This window comes from Littorina saxatilis, linkage group LG15 (assembly GCF_037325665.1).
Source record: "Littorina saxatilis isolate snail1 linkage group LG15, US_GU_Lsax_2.0, whole genome shotgun sequence".
Classification (NCBI taxonomy): domain Eukaryota; kingdom Metazoa; phylum Mollusca; class Gastropoda; order Littorinimorpha; family Littorinidae; genus Littorina; species Littorina saxatilis.
Window position 1 is genome coordinate 12,260,495 of NC_090259.1, and position 16,487 is coordinate 12,276,981.

Sequence of the window (16,487 nt, forward strand, 5' to 3'; positions counted from 1 at the left end):
TGCTTCCGATAATTGATTACATTTAAAACTAAAATCGTATGCTCACGCTTAAATGAACCATAGGTTCAATTCATACTATCAATTGGGAATCGATAAAATGTGCAGAGGGTCATCGAATCGGAAATAACTGCTCGGTGTTCGAAGCAGCCAACACTTGCGAAATGTGCATCTATCGCGAGAAACCACATTACCCGACCGTCGGTCTTGTTAAATTCAAAGGGTTAGAACCGCAAATAGCATTTTTATTCTGAGTCGAAATCAAGTCTGTCTGAAAATATTGCACGTTCTAGTTTACAGGTGCACAGGAATTCACCAAAGGAATGAGTAACAGTTTTGTCTGGAAGTGCAAGCCGTGGCAAAGCTAGCACACACAAGAAAAGTAGATCTTTGTCGAACTGTCCACAAAGTTATCCAAACGCCCGCAGAAAAAAAATGTGCCTTGTGAAACGTTCTAAGCTCTTGTGGTTACGGACACTATCGTTTTTGTGTAGCGCTTCGTTCAATAATTCATTTTCTCGATTTGCTCTATTGTAAGTTATTTCTACACTGAACACAAAAAGTGTAAGGATACGTTTTTCAGTAGTATAGCCCAGATGTAAAACAGCAGTTTTTGTATGAAACACAGATTATGTGTATTTGAAGATCTGCTTTTTTTCTGCTCAAAAATGGATTTCTTAGACTTGAGCAATATTTGGGTATGACGTCAAAGGTTCTTGACCACGCCTACCTTAAAAAAAATATGACGGCAGGGTTTACTTTCAACCGTTGAAACGGTGACTTAACTAAGCAATATTTCTTCCTTTTATTTTGTTGTACATCAGAACGTACAGGTCATACACATTTTGTTTAAATCTGCCACGCAGTCAGGCTGATCTAGCGTGTGAAAGAGAGCGACCACAATCCTAGGTAGCTGCAGTTGGTGTGCAATAAATCTAAAACTACACATGGCAGCCTCTTCAAATGTCACAAAACAATGACAAAAACCCTCATCTGTATTAGTTCCAGTTCAGAGAGAGGCCAATTTTCTTTATTGTGCTTGGGGAAAAGAACGTCACAATATGAAGTCATAATGTCTCTACCAATCAATATGACGTCATTGCGTGTTCCAGACTCGATATGACGTTCTGTTGTCTATGGGTCCAAGCATGGTATCCTTTCAACGAGTTACTTCATTTTGAGCGTTTTTTCCACACAATCCTAATAACATTTTTTTTTTAAATCAGAAAATAATAATAATGAATTGACTCAAACAGAACCGTTAAAACAAAGTTTCGTCACATTCGCGTCAAATGTATCATCACGTCATGCTAACAGAACCGTTAGAACAAAGTTTCGTCACATTCGCGTCAAATGTATCATCACGTCATGCTTTTTTAGACAAAGGGACGTAATCGCTTCTCGGTTTTTTCCTACGCTGGAAGTGATTGGGAATCTGTCGGGAAGAATCATCGGAAAGGGTGCAATATGTTTCCCACGCGGTTTAGCATGTGATCTATTTATACGAGGATATTTCACTGACGATTTACTTTTGCAAAGTGAGTGGCTGCAGCTCAGTGGGTGACGGTGTACATGGGTTCTGTGTGCAGATCAGTCTTTTAAAGCAATCCATGTTGTAGTAAAGTTTCCATGTGTTTTCTCCACGTTTTTCTTACCGGAAGTTCGGGTTCCTCCCACAATCCACAGGTACTCGACACGAGGTGGGCGGGGCTTTTGTCTTGGATGTCACGTGTTAAGGTGATTAAAGACATTCTTTCCACCAATGTTTGAGAGCAACCCACAGGCCCCGCCCCTTTTTGATCCCGCCCCGCTCGTGACGAGTGCCTGTGTCACAAACCGTGTGGCCTTCGCCTTGGGTGTGTTAATTATGCTCGGTCACGGGGTCCTGCAAGTCGTGAATAGACGAAATTTCATTTTTGTTCAAGTTTTGTTCCGAAAATACAGAAAGTGGCTATTTGACAGTTTTCTTTAATTTTAGGAACATTTTTCAATCTATCACATCAGAAACATATATTTTCGGATTCAAGAGAAAATAAGGAATACATCGATATCATTTTTGTGATTCAAAATCGGATTTTTAAAAAAGTAGTGCTATCAAATAGCGCTATCAAAAATCGGAGAAAACTGACACAAGCAAATGCTTCGAACAATATCTAAACCAATTTTCATACAAATCCGTCTGTTAGTTTTGAGATACGCTCTGCATACACACACACACACACACACACACACACACACACACACACGCACACACACACCCACCAAGGAAAACGAACCTCGCTCTCCGCTCTCGTTAAAATATTCAGTCACCAGAACATTTAGCAGTCACATAATTATACATATATATATATATATACACATATATATCAATCTTGGTTTGTCAAATTCTTCACACAGAGCAATTAAATCAACGATACTTTGGGTGCTATACTTTCAAAGTCTGGTGTGTGATAACTTGGCATGATATAATTATGTAAGCTAACACCTGCTAGAATTGCACAATTTAAGTGGTTTTTTAAATAAAAAAATAAAAACACGTAAAGTACGATAGCCATTGCTGCATTATTTGTTTGCATGTGAGAGTTTGTAAGTAACTTTTTTTTTTAACTGGTATGTACTTTGCCGAATTTAAACTCTTTTGCAGATTTATGACGGTAACTCGACAGCTGCCACTTTACTTGGCCAAAAAAATGGATCAAAGGTGCCACCAGACATACACTCGACTCGAAACCAAATGCTCGTTCGATTTTCCTCTTTTAATCCATGGTTTGTCGGCTATGGTGCCATACAATACTCATATTTTTCAGGTAAGTTTGGTATGCATATAATATCTTAATAGCCTATTATTATCACACACATGCACACGCAACCCCACCCCAACCCCCCCCCCCTCATCCCCCAACATGCGCACACATACACACGCACACATTCACGTACACACATTCGCATACTTGCGCGCGCACAAACACACACACACACACACACACTGTCACGGTTTCAGTGACACGAGTGGGAAAGAACACTTTGTGGGGCGCCTTTCCCAAATTGCAATGTAATGCGCCTGTGCTGGCTACCGCATCGCGGAAAAGTTTTGTTCACGAGCACGAAATGCACGTGGGAATTGCCGGCGTGAAATCCCTGCGGTCTCACGGGGTGATTTTTCGCTCACTGTTAAAATCACGTGTTCCTAGCATGATATACGTGTGTATGGTAGGCGACAAGTCATTGGTCAGGGAGATCACTTGTTGTAGGACAGGCGATTGCGGATTGGTCAGAGAGATCACATGGTCTTTCTTTCCCGTTTTTATATTTAGTCAAGTTTTGACTAAATATTTTAACATCGAGGGGGAATCGAAACGAGGGTCGTGGTGTATGTGCGTGTGTGTGTGTGTGTGTGTCCGTGTGTGTGTGTAGAGCGATTGAGAGTAAACTACTGGACCGATCTTTATGAAATTTGACATGAGAGTTCCTGGGTATGATATCCCCGGATATTTTTTTCATTTTTTCGATAAATGTCTTTGATGACGTCATATCTGGCTTTTTGTAAAAGTTGAGGCGGCACTGTCACACCCTCATTTTTCAATCAAATTGATTGAAATTTTGGCCAAGCAATCTTCGACAAAGGCCGGACTTTGGTATTGCATTTCAGCTTGGTGGCTTACAAATTAATTAATGACTTTGGTCATTAAAAATCTGAAAATTGTAATTAAAATTATTTTTTTTATAAAACGATCCAAATTTACGTTCATCTTATTTTTCATCATTTTCTGATTCCAAAAACATATAAATATGTTATATTCGGATTAAAAACAAGGTCTGAAAATTAAAAATATAAAAATTATTATCAAAATCAAATTTCCGAAATCGATTTAAAAACAATTTCATCTTATTCCTTGTCGGTTCCTGATTCCAAAAACATATAGATATGATATGTTTGGATTAAAAACACGCTCAGAAAATTCAAACGAAGAGAGGTACAGAAAAGCGTGCTATGCAGCACAGCGAAACCACTACCGCGCTGAACAGGCTCGTCAGTTTCACTCCGTTTTGCACAAGCGGCGGACTACGGTCATTGTGAAAAAATGCAGTGCGTTCAGTTTCATTCTGTGAGTTCCACAGCTTGACTAAATGTAGTAATTTCGCCTTACGCGACTTGTTACATTTAGTCAAGTTTTGACTAAATGTTTTAACATAGAGGGGGAATCGAGACGAGGGTCGTGGTGTATGTGTGTGCATGTGTGTGTCTGTGCGTGTGTGTGTGTGTGTGTGTCTGTCTGTGCGTGTGTGTGTGTACAGCGATTCAGACTAAACTACTAGACCGATCTTTATGAAATTTTACATGAGAGTTCCTGGGAATGATATGCCCGGACGTTTTATTTCATTTTTTCGATAAATGGCGTTGATGACGTCATATCCGGCTGTTTGTAAAAGTTGAGGCGGCACTGTCACACCCTCATTTTTCAATCAAATTGATTGAAATTTTGGCCAAGCAATCTTCGACAAAGGCCGGACTTCGGTATTGCATTTCAGCTTGGTGGCTTAAAAACTATATAATGACTTTGGTCATTAAAAATCTGAACATTGTAATTAAAATTATTTTCTTATAAAACAATCCAAATTTACGTCCATCTTATTCTTCATCATTTTTAGATTCCAAAAACATATAAATATGTTATATTTGGATTAAAAACAAGCTCTGAAAATTAAAAATATAAAAATTATGATCAAAATCAAATTTTCGAAATCGATTTAAAAACAATTTCATCTTATTCCTTGTCGGTTCCTGATTCCAAAAACATATAGATATGATATGTTTGGATTAAAAACACGCTCAGAAAGTTAAAACGAAGAGAGGTACAGAAAAACGTGCTATCCTTCTCAGCGCAACTACTACCCCGCTCTTCTTGTCAATTTCACTGCCTCTGCCACGAGCGGTGGACTGACGATGCTACGAGTGTAAAGCCGAGCTGTCTTAGCTTCACATTAACTCTAACTGTCTGTGTCTGTGTCTTAGGTGTTATACGTGTTTGAAGGTCATTTGTCAGGATGGCAATCACACGACAGGACAAACAGACACACAGAATATAAACTCAAGAAGAGGCAGGTAAAGTTCAAAATTGTATTGAATCAAAACAAATCATAAAAACAACTCAATACAAGGCGTTGGTTCTTTTCAGAAAATATATCTGTATATTGGTTCACTCTATTCCTGTAATTTTCCTACTACTCAAAAAATATTTTAAGTCCTAAAATGGCTGAAAAATTGGGCATGACCCGTAGGTACCCTTAGCAAAATACGCTACTGAAAGCAATATCCTATGTCCTTAAATGGCCGAAAATTTGGGCAGAGGTTCGGGGCCTGAGTAAAAATAAAGTAAAAGAGCAAAGCGACGCCACTTTACTCGCCGTGTGGTAACCTGGGACTGCGGAACGTTTGTTTTTAACCCTGTCAGTTCAGTCCACAGGGCGGAGTCCGGTATACCATTTAGACACTTAAGCCAGGTTGGTTGCCAAGACTCCGGAGGACAATTTAGAGATGACAACAAATACTTCTCAGTACTCAGGTTTGGACTCATCCACAACCATTCCCACCGAAGCAATGCTGTAACCCTAAGTGGTGGTGGGGAGTCCGGTATACCATTTAGACACTTAAGCCAGGTTGGTTGCCAAGACTCCCCCTGAACCTTGAAAACTAGCAGCTTATATACCTTCCATGACTGTCCCTGACGTCACAGCTAAGGAACCAATGAAAACGTCGCACTGGGATCACATAACAAAATGGGGAGGGAGGGGGGAGAGTTTCGAGGCTGCTATCAGTCTCCATACAAGCTACAGTTAAAACCCCTCAAACATACACAAAAACTCCTGTACTAAGAAAACTACATCAAAAACGCTATAAAGATATACATCAATAAAATAGAGATTCTACGACGCATCATTTGATACCAAACACTCATTGGTTATCAACACTGTGAACAAAGTGCAAAACCTCTGACTATTATCTCGCAAAATAGTCATGTCACACCAAAAATGTATGCAGTTACAAGTTAACCACAGTCAAACACAGTGTATATTCAACAGGCTTCTCATATGTAGATGATAAACATAAAATCTACATTCTACTAAACAAATGAATACAGACTACATGTTTATATTGAATACATGGGTAAAAGAAAGAATGATATACATGTAAAAGCTACATAAAAGACGAAAGAGAGAGAGAGAGAGAGAGAGAGGAGAAAGAGAGAGAGAGAGAGAGAGAGAGAGAGAGAAAAAGAAAGAGAGAGAGAGAGAGTGTGTGTGTGTGTGTGTGTGTTCGTCTGTGTGTACCAAGTATTATTCAACATGGAAGTAAAGAATCAGATCAAGCTGGAAAGGAGGGTTGGGGGGGGGGGGGGGGGGAAAGGTGAGAGTTGGATGTCGAAAAACAATGCTTTCGCGGGCGGTCCACGTGCTCAAAACTAAGCCGTAGCGAGTTTGTGACCTAGGGTTCATATCCCGTCAGTCAAGCCGGCGCCATCGTGTCAAAACCAATTAACCAATTAATTCTACCGCAAGAGAACAATAGAAAAGTACTATATCATTCCTATCTCCGAACAATTTACTAGGGGAAAGAACAAATATGATTTTAGAGTGTGAATCTTAATTCCACACCGTTTCGATACTAACCTAATTAATATATTCTGCTCTCTACACTTTCTCTTCTTCCTCACTCTATAAACTTTAAGAAGAAAATTGCATATGGAGAAAAGACAAAAATATTCCTGTAGTCGCTTTTCTCCACAATGCCCCCCTCCACAAAAACAGTTTGCCCTCAAACTGAAAATGACCGAGGGTATTGAAACTTCTCAAAGCAGAAAAGTACTCATCCTTTTACAAAAAGCAAAAAAAAATCCTTTTTACATAAAACCAGTGAAACACCCATACCTTTTTCTTCTGACACCAAATGTAAAAAAACGAGCGGAAGGACTAGATTTGCGTTAGAAACACCATCAGTAACGCCGAACCAACAACCTCTGTTCGTTCGTATTGGATTCCAACTCAAAATAAAATGAATTTGGCCCAAACCAAATAAAAACACCTCTCTCAGCTTCTCAGTTCTATTATCATTATAAATTTCAAGCAGAAAAAGAAAAAATATATTGTTACACAAAAATATTAAAATAATGCGATTATTGCTTCTTACGCCGACACCAAAAAGGAGGGAAGTTAAAAAAACTTCGAAATAATTTGTTTCTTCGCGACCTTCCCAATGAAACAAGTGATGTATTTTACAGTTTACACGGACAAAGATATAAAAATGAAGGGTATAAAAACTTCTGCAGCTATAGTCCAACTTTTTTTTCTCCCAAAAGAACGTTAGACTTTCCACTCTAGTCTTCTGTTCCCTTAAAAAAAAAACACAACCACACACCGATTTACCTCGCCGTGGTTGGTTTCGCAATACATTCAGAAAACAAGACATCGCGGAACCAAACTTCACAGCAACATATAAAAGAGAGGACAACCGGTCAAACTTATTTATGTTCAACATTTCAACAAATACAAAAAACAATTAACAGAATAAAAAGACAAAATGTGTATTCTTACCGGTCGTAAGTATACACTCACATCTGCCCCCATTGTCTTTGAAACACACACACGGCGCAATAACTCATCTAATGTCTGTCTCTTTCTTCTTTTAAAAACAATCCTACATGACTCATGTAACTGATTAACTCAATGTCTTTGATGCTCTAAATAATAAAACCTTCGATCGTTGACGTCATCGTTGTTGGAGTTGCGGCGACATCACGGATGCGGCGTTGACGACGATGATGTTACGTCACTTTGACGTCATCTCGTCACAGCATCAGCGTCAACATCGACTGGCGCGTCCTCGCGGCGCCAGGCAGCTCCCTCCGTCACAGCAACGACATCAACATCAACTGGCGCGTTCTCGCGGCGCCAGGCAGCTTCCTCCGTCGTTTCTGTCACTGCAAAAGCGTCGACCTCGGAGAAACATCCGCCCCCGGACGACCCCCAGCTGGAGCATCGTTTAACACTGAGACGCAGCTGGCATCCCAGGTCGACCACCGTGTCTTCATCGGGACAGAGGTAGTCGAGTGTCGCTGACTGCCACCGTAGATTCTAATAATGATTTTCGAAGAGATTTGAGGTTCTGTGTTCTTCTCTTTGACAACCTTCTCGGTTTCTGCAATAGGTTCATGGATTGGTGACCGATGCGTGTCTTCGGGACCCCTCGTTGTAATCTAAGTCCCCTTCCGAGAAGTCCATCTCTCAGGCTCCCTCGCTGCTGGATGCACTTAGCTCTCCAGTTGATCAGCCCACCCGACCTATGTGGCCGCATAGGTCCAGCACACGCCGCTCAAACCGCTCTTTCGGTTATGCTTGCCTTGCCTGTCCTCTGGTAGGTCTTCTGTACCATACCCGCCAGTGCCACCTAGTGTGACACCAGGTCAAGACGGTTCCCAATCCAATTCCCCGCAGGTTGTTGGACTACACCCATGGCAGAGTGTATATGACTCTTCTGTAGTAAGTTGTTGCAACAAGAAAAAAACCAAATGTTTCATCAGCTCCGGCCGGACGCTGTTGACTCATCGTGAACCCCTCAATCTCCTCTAATGGTCAAATCTCAGTCTATCAGGCGGACGACGAGTCCTGCTGGTTCGCCGTAGTTTCGTTGTCGCCCCTGTTGTCATCTGCATCTCTTTCGTCGTTGGTTATGCTAATCTATGCTTTTTAACAAAAATCAGAACAAAAACATCTATCGAGCTCCCTACCCTTATTAATTACGAAGTCACTGGTGCCTATTTCCTTGGTACTTACGTCTAACGCTTAAGTTGTCGCTGATGTAGCCTCGCTCCGCGGATTCCGGGAGAGTGGTACCTTGACGACATCAGGCGCGTCCTCGCGGCGCCGGACAGCAACAAAGGACCAGATGACACCCGGCGCGTCCTCGCGGCGCCGGACAGGAACGCAGGAACGGGTGAACTCTGTGACGACTTCTGTGGCGGTGATAGGACTCGAGACGCACCAGCTGCAGCGTCATACAGGTTCCCCTGTCTCGTCAGACAGAGGCAGGAACCGCGGCCTCGTGGCAGCGCGCCGTAAAGCTCGCTCGCCGACCGGATCCCCTGCAGAGCACTGGTCAGCTGGGTTGGTCTTGTCAGTTCGATGTACGGTGTTGTTGTTGGTATTGGCTGCGTTTCGGGATGACGTAGTTCTTCTCTGCCGTCGCTGAAATCTTGTGGGCCGAGATGTCCGACGGTGTAGTTCTTGGGACGTATACAGAATCCCTCTGTATCGTGCATGCAGTGTCCCACACGGAAGCAACCTTCAGCAGGTTTTGTCCCCTCCTAGTCTGTCTTCTCTTCAAAGATGCGCTCATCTTCGGAAAATCTGTTGCCTGACGTAACTCCTGACGTCAGTACAACCCCAACCACCTGTGCAGCCGTCACAGGTGTAAAAAGACCAAAACATCTCCCTCCTCGATGGCCCGTTTCCAGCTACTGTCTTCTCTTCCGCTATCTGGTCGCTTCTCTCGCTCTTCTGCAGTTTGTTGTTCGATGCTTGGGTTTGTGGCAGTAGAAACACAAGCCCCTCGCACCTTCGTGTACCTCTCTGACGACCGCTGCCTTGCCCTCGCGTGTGAAGCAGTCTCTTCGTGCAACCCGAAAAGACTCGAACCTGATCGCAGCTGCAACAGCTTCTTCCCGTGCCTGTGGTTTTGCTTGAAATGTCGCCCACTGCAGCCTTGCGTCATGGTAGAGGGCGTCGGTAAAATGAGCGATGGTCAGCTCTTCTTCTGCTTCTCTGCTAGCTTCCGGATAGACTATCTGTACCAGGCGTCTGACGTCTTCCGCTAACGCAGGCAGACTTTCATCTTGCTGACGCGTTCTGTCCTGAAGGTTCGTCCGTAAAAGTTTTTTTCTCGTGCATCTCTGTGCTGAATCTCGCTTCAAGGGCCCGAACAAGCGAGCCATATTCCCGTCTGTCTTCGGGTCTCACGAGTTTCAGCGTTGTCAGTGCTGACCCTCGTAGACAAACAGCAAGCTGAAAACCCATGTCTGCCTCTGTCCATCTGTTCAGCTCTGCAAACATTTCGAGCTGAACTCGGAACGCCACCCAATCCGCCTTTCCGTTGAATGTTGGCGGACATCTGTTGAACTCGCTTCCGCCGGTCAGCGAAGCGCCGTTCCTTCCCTCGAGTTCCAGACAGTGTCCCTGTCTGTCCAGAACTCGACATCTATGCCAGCAGGGAAGGTTTTCCCCGCCCGGCATCTGTTGACTGCCCATGTTACACACGTTAGGATGACCGCGTGTCACCGAGGTTGCAGCGTCAGAAAAGCTCGATCGTCCTTGGACCCCAGTGACAAGCTTCGTGTCACCTCTGTCGCTGTCTCGTCGCCTCTCTCGCTCTTCCTCTGCAGTTGTTCTGTGCGCGCTGTGATCTGGGGAGACAGAGACTGACTCCAAGACCGCTGTCAGTCCCCGAATATTCTCCTTCGGCGTTGTCGCCTCGTGACGCAGAGCGCTGCATTCCTGGCGTTGGCTGCTCAGCTCTCCTGCCAGCAACACGTGAATCGTGTCGCCGACAGTATGCAGCTCTGGCTTCCCAGTCCAGGTCTCGAGTTGGAGAGACGGACCGGAAAGCCACTCTGTACTGCTCCCGTGTGCAGTTGACTGAAGACGACCCCTGCTGTGTTGTCCGGATGGTTCCTTGCTTTTCCTCCAAGCGCCGTGTAGACCGTGTTCCTCGTAGCCAAGACAACGTGCCGTGTTGTCCCTGCATGCCAGCTGTGTTGACTGCACTGCATGCCCTCTGGAACACTGCCTCGTTGTCCGCTATCTTGCTTCGGTCCGCATCCATCAGCAGGAATTAAGGGTGATTTTCAGGGAGCAGACGAAAAAAAAAGTTTGCCCAGCAAAAGGAAAAACCAGCTTAAAGCTTTGAACACTAACAGCCCCATCTCTTTAAAGTACACAGAGAAAAAGACCTAACTCTGATAGCAACAACAAAATATGCTAGTGTTTGCATTATGCTGTTTCAAGGGAGGTAGGCGACGACCCTTGTCAGTACCGCCTGACGCCCGCAGGTCTTCTTGTGAATCAAAGTCAGACATCTTGCTTCGCAGCAGTCCAGAGAAATAAAGTCACTGGCTAAGTGACTGAGAAAAATAAAATAAAAACAAAAGGATGGGAGGGAATCTTCTCTTTCTGAGTAAAAATAAATAGAAAGCTACCAAAACCTACAATGAACCAATCTTCAATCCCACTTCTGACACCATTTGTAAAGCCGAGCGGTCTTAGCTTCACATTAACTCTAACTGTCTGTGTCTGTGTCTTAGATGTTATACGTGTTTGAAGGTCATTTGTCAGGATGGCAATCACACGACAGGACAAACAGACACACAGAATATAAACTCAAGAAGAGGCAGGTAAAGTTCAAAATTGTATTGAATCAAAACAAATCATAAAAACAACTCAATACAAGGCGTTGGTTCTTTTCAGAAAATATATCTGTATATTGGTTCACTCTATTCCTGTAATTTTCCTACTACTCAAAAAATATTTTAAGTCCTAAAATGGCTGAAAAATTGGGCATGACCCGTAGGTACCCTTAGCAAAATACGCTACTGAAAGCAATATCCTATGTCCTAAAATGGCCGAAAATTTGGGCAGAGGTTCGGGGCCTGAGTAAAAATAAAGTAAAAGAGCAAAGTGACGCCACTTTACTCGCCGTGTGGTAACCTGGGACTGCGGAACGTTTGTTTTTAACCCTGTCAGTTCAGTCCACAGGGCGGAGTCCGGTATACCATTTAGACACTTAAGCCAGGTTGGTTGCCAAGACTCCGGAGGACAATTTAGAGATGACAACAAATACTTCTCAGTACTCAGGTTTGGACTCATCCACAACCATTCCCACCGAAGCAATGCTGTAACCCTAAGTGGTGGTGGGGAGTCCGGTATACCATTTAGACACTTAAGCCAGGTTGGTTGCCAAGACTCCCGCCGAACCTTGAAAACTAGCAGCTTATATACCTTCCATGACTGTCCCTGACGTCACAGCTAAGGAACCAATGAAAACGTCGCACTGGGATCACATAACAAAATGGGGAGGGAGGGGGGAGAGTTTCGAGGCTGCTATCAGTTTCCATACAAGCTACAGTTAAAACCCCTCAAACATACACAAAAACTCCTGTACTAAGAAAACTACATCAAAAACGCTATAAAGATATACATCAATAAAATAGAGATTCTACGACGCATCATTTGATACCAAACACTCATTGGTTATCAACACTGTGAACAAAGTGCAAAACCTCTGACTATTATCTCGCAAAATAGTCATGTCACACCAAAAATGTATGCAGTTACAAGTTAACCACAGTCAAACACAGTGTATATTCAACAGGCTTCTCATATGTAGATGATAAACATAAAATCTACATTCTACTAAACAAATGAATACAGACTACATGTTTATATTGAATACATGGGTAAAAGAAAGAATGATATACATGTAAAAGCTACATAAAAGACGAAAGAGAGAGAGAGAGAGAGAGAGAGAGAGAGAGAGAGAGAGAGAGAGAAAAAGAAAGAGAGAGAGAGAGTGTGTGTGTGTGTGTGTTCGTCTGTGTGTACCAAGTATTATTCAACATGGAAGTAAAGAATCAGATCAAGCTGGAAAGGAGGGTTGGGGGGGGGGGGGGGGGGAAAGGTGAGAGTTGGATGTCGAAAAACAATGCTTTCGCGGGCGGTCCACGTGCTCAAAACTAAGCCGTAGCGAGTTTGTGACCTAGGGTTCATATCCCGTCAGTCAAGCCGGCGCCATCGTGTCAAAACCAATTAACCAATTAATTCTACCGCAAGAGAACAATAGAAAAGTACTATATCATTCCTATCTCCGAACAATTTACTAGGGGAAAGAACAAATATGATTTTAGAGTGTGAATCTTAATTCCACACCGTTTCGATACTAACCTAATTAATATATTCTGCTCTCTACACTTTCTCTTCTTCCTCACTCTATAAACTTTAAGAAGAAAATTGCATATGGAGAAAAGACCAAAAAAATATTCATGTAGTCGCTTTTCTCCACACGAGTATACGGTCTTGCTGAAAAATTGCAGTGCGTTCAGTTTCATTCTGTGAGTTCGACAGCTTGACTAAATGTTGTATTTTCGCCTTACGCGACTTGTTCTTTTCTACACATGCTTTTGCAGACGGAGGTCTGGTTTGTTTCCGTTGACTAAGATTTGGAGGATTCCAACGCGTTGCAAGACTGGTTTTAGATCTACCAACGGGCTTCTGATGTTAGTGCAATACACATAAGGCTTAGGACAGAGGGATTTGACTACATATTTTCGCTGACGAGCGGGAGCCAAATATTCCAGCGGTTTGCTTGGGAGAGCTACGTTTTACAAGCTGTTGAGGTAATTAGCCGTTACTTTACGCTGGTGACCGGTCAATGTCTGTGAAATGTAAACTCTGTTTTGTTTCTCCATGATATGAGTTATTTCTAATATGCTGTCTGTTAGCAAATGATAACAAGACATGTCGAGAAAAAAAGATATCAAAATGAGCCTTCAGGCGAATTTTGATAGCGTTTTCGAGACATGTCTTGTTATCATTTGCTAACAGTCAGCATATTAGAAATAACGGTTTTATTCTCCGTGCGTGGTAACAAACATAATACCCGAAGCGACCCTGCAAGTAAAGTGTCGCCATTTTGGCTTGGTTGGTTACAAGGGAAACAGAGCAAACAAAACAAACATCCAGCACACTTTCAGCTTTCAAGTAATCTTTCCCAAAAAGTTTAATTCACAACGTGTCCCTTCTTTTCTGTGCATAGTATCATAAAAACACTCAACAACAACAAAAAACCAGAACACAGACTCGAAAATGCTAACAAACAGAAAGTCCGAAATTGGAACGGACAGTTCTCGGAAGAGCCATCTCAAATGTTGCACATTTGTGTTGCGCATGCGCAGTTGAATGCGGTTAAATGTCAGTGGAATTGAATGTTGATCGTTGCATGTGAGAGGTCACAGTGATGGAACATTGGCGGATTTGGTCTCGTTGGAGGCATGGCAGGTTCGTATTCCGGGTCGAAAAGAGCTGCTACCTCGACGTTGCTGAGTTCCACGTCCTCTCGGATCGTCTGCTGGCTTGTGACAGTCGCCGATGCAAACGAGACGACCGCGTTCGATTCTGCTTCCCGTCGAAGTTTTGGCTGGTTCTCCCCGCGAAGTATGACTTGGGAGCAGTGCCAACTGCCTATTCTCTGTGAGCTGGGACGACATAGCAGCTGCCATCTCTAGTTTTTTGGCGGTGGATGTTTTTTGGTACGGTTGCAGGGAGTTAGATCTAACAGTTTTGTGACCGGTGACACTGATAATGTCCATTGGACTGAAGTTCTTGTCTGCGAGTAGTGTTGCACCCGTCGCTCGCACGCTGTGGTTTGTGTATATCTGCGACAATTGACACAGCTCACTTAGCTTTGCCGTGAACTTCTTCATAGTGTGGACGCCCATGGGTCTGTTGTCATACCATGTTTCGTCATCTCCATGGAACGTGTTGACAGGGAATTGCCAAAGATGCTCACACTTTGGATTTAGCAGAGACAGGTACTTGTAGCTGTACACTGACTGGACAGCTGCTGTCCCCAGTCTCTGGCATGACTCCAGTCACAAGTTCTTCGTCTCCAGCTCTGTGATTCTTGGTAAGTTCATCAAACCGTTTGATTACGTATTGTTTCCCTGTTGTTTGATCCATCTTCACTTCGAAGGTGTCTTTCGTCATTTTTTCAAAGTTTTCCAGGCCCCGTCTAAAAAAATAAAACCGGACATCAAACTGAACCTTGTTCAGAAGGCCAGTGGGTGTATGTGTGTTCACTCATACGAATATGCGACACTACACTTGTAGGTATTTCTGTTGTTTATTAGAACTCTAAGCAGACATAGATCAACATGAGTCTGGCAGTTACAAGATAGCGACAAGTTACTTATCACGTGACGTTACTTTCGCGCCAACAACCTGATTGGTAGATATTTTTAGCAGTAAAGAAATGACATCATTTCTAAACAGTGGGGGTGTTGGGAGACATGAATTTTAATGCGTATAGTTTTTTTTAGATCTTCTTGATTGATGGCAGGTACATGTCGTTTGTTTGCCATGTTGCCAAAAGCACATAGGTGTAGTCTGCTACTGACAGCACCAAAAAGAGTTGCTTCCCTTTACTCAGTATTAAACTTACTTGCCATTCTATTTCCCTCCCACCGACAGAATTTGCTTTTTAGCACATTTTACACAGTAAATTGCATGAGAAAAATGTCAAAAAGTGACATTCAGTAGAACAATTCACCCTGATGTTTTTTATATTAATTTTTATTTTGTCGTGGTGATTTTTAATGCGTTATACAAAAAGGGTCCCGCCTTGACCGTTATAACATTTAACAGGTCACCTAGAATCAGTCCTGATTGGTCACATAGCCATAAAGGGCACTAGAATGATAATAATAGCGTATAACTTGCTCATTATAACGCTAAATTGTAATCTGTATGTGGTTTTTGCAGATATAGAGAGGAGGAGAAAATGTCTTGAGTTATTATTAAGTCTATTCTTGCAGGTACCACGTGCTCGCTGAAGGGGGAAGTTAGATATGTTTAAAGATGGAAAAAGGGGGGATTGTTGCCATGGTCACTGCACCAACTACTCTGTTTCAGCTTGCTACACGGTTGCTGGAGGTTTGCTACCCAGTGCTACCCAGTTGCTACCTGGTTGCTGGAGACGTGCTACACTTTTGCTGGAGACGGGCTACACTCTTGCTGTTCCTTTGCTGTACGGTTGCTGTTCTACGGCTGTTGCTGGTGTTGCTGCGACTTTCACCTGTATGCACCACTGCGCCACTGCGTTTCATCCAATGGACCCTGGCTACACCGATAGTTGAGTGCACCCATGCGTAAACGCCCCCCCCCCCCCCCACCTTGTCATCTTTCTAACCCTTTATGCAGAACTTTGAGTTGTGACAACGTGGAGTGTTAACGCCTGTACCGACTAAGACTTTTTACAGAACAGCTAAGTGTTTTCTAACTTTACACGATTCAGCGTGTTCTTATTATTTCATAAACTTTAACTGGCTTTTGTCAGTTGTCTTTGTTTTGTTTTACGACTTGGTCGTAAAAACACTGTTGGCTTCATGAGAAGAGGGAGGTGGAGAGTTAGTGTGTATAAACAGACGTCTAGAACTTATACTTTTGTTGATTCTAACTTTTTTTGTGTGACTGCGAGAGTGGATCGTGGTGTGGTTAGTCAGTTAGCAGTAATTGACCGTTTTAGGTCATTCATTTGACTTATAAAACGTCACACACACACACACACACACACACACACACACACACACATACACAACATACACTCACACAAATACGCGCACACACACACACGCACACACACACACACTCACACACACTGGCACACACAT

The 16,487-nt window shown here is 43.0% G+C and overlaps 1 protein-coding gene across 2 annotated transcripts in view; it reads left to right on the forward strand.

Moving 5' to 3' along the window:
- The window catches only part of LOC138948586 (uncharacterized), a 118,238-nt gene that overhangs the window by 13,909 nt on the left and 87,842 nt on the right, over nt 1–16,487 (forward strand). The gene's annotated exons all lie outside the window — the stretch shown is intronic.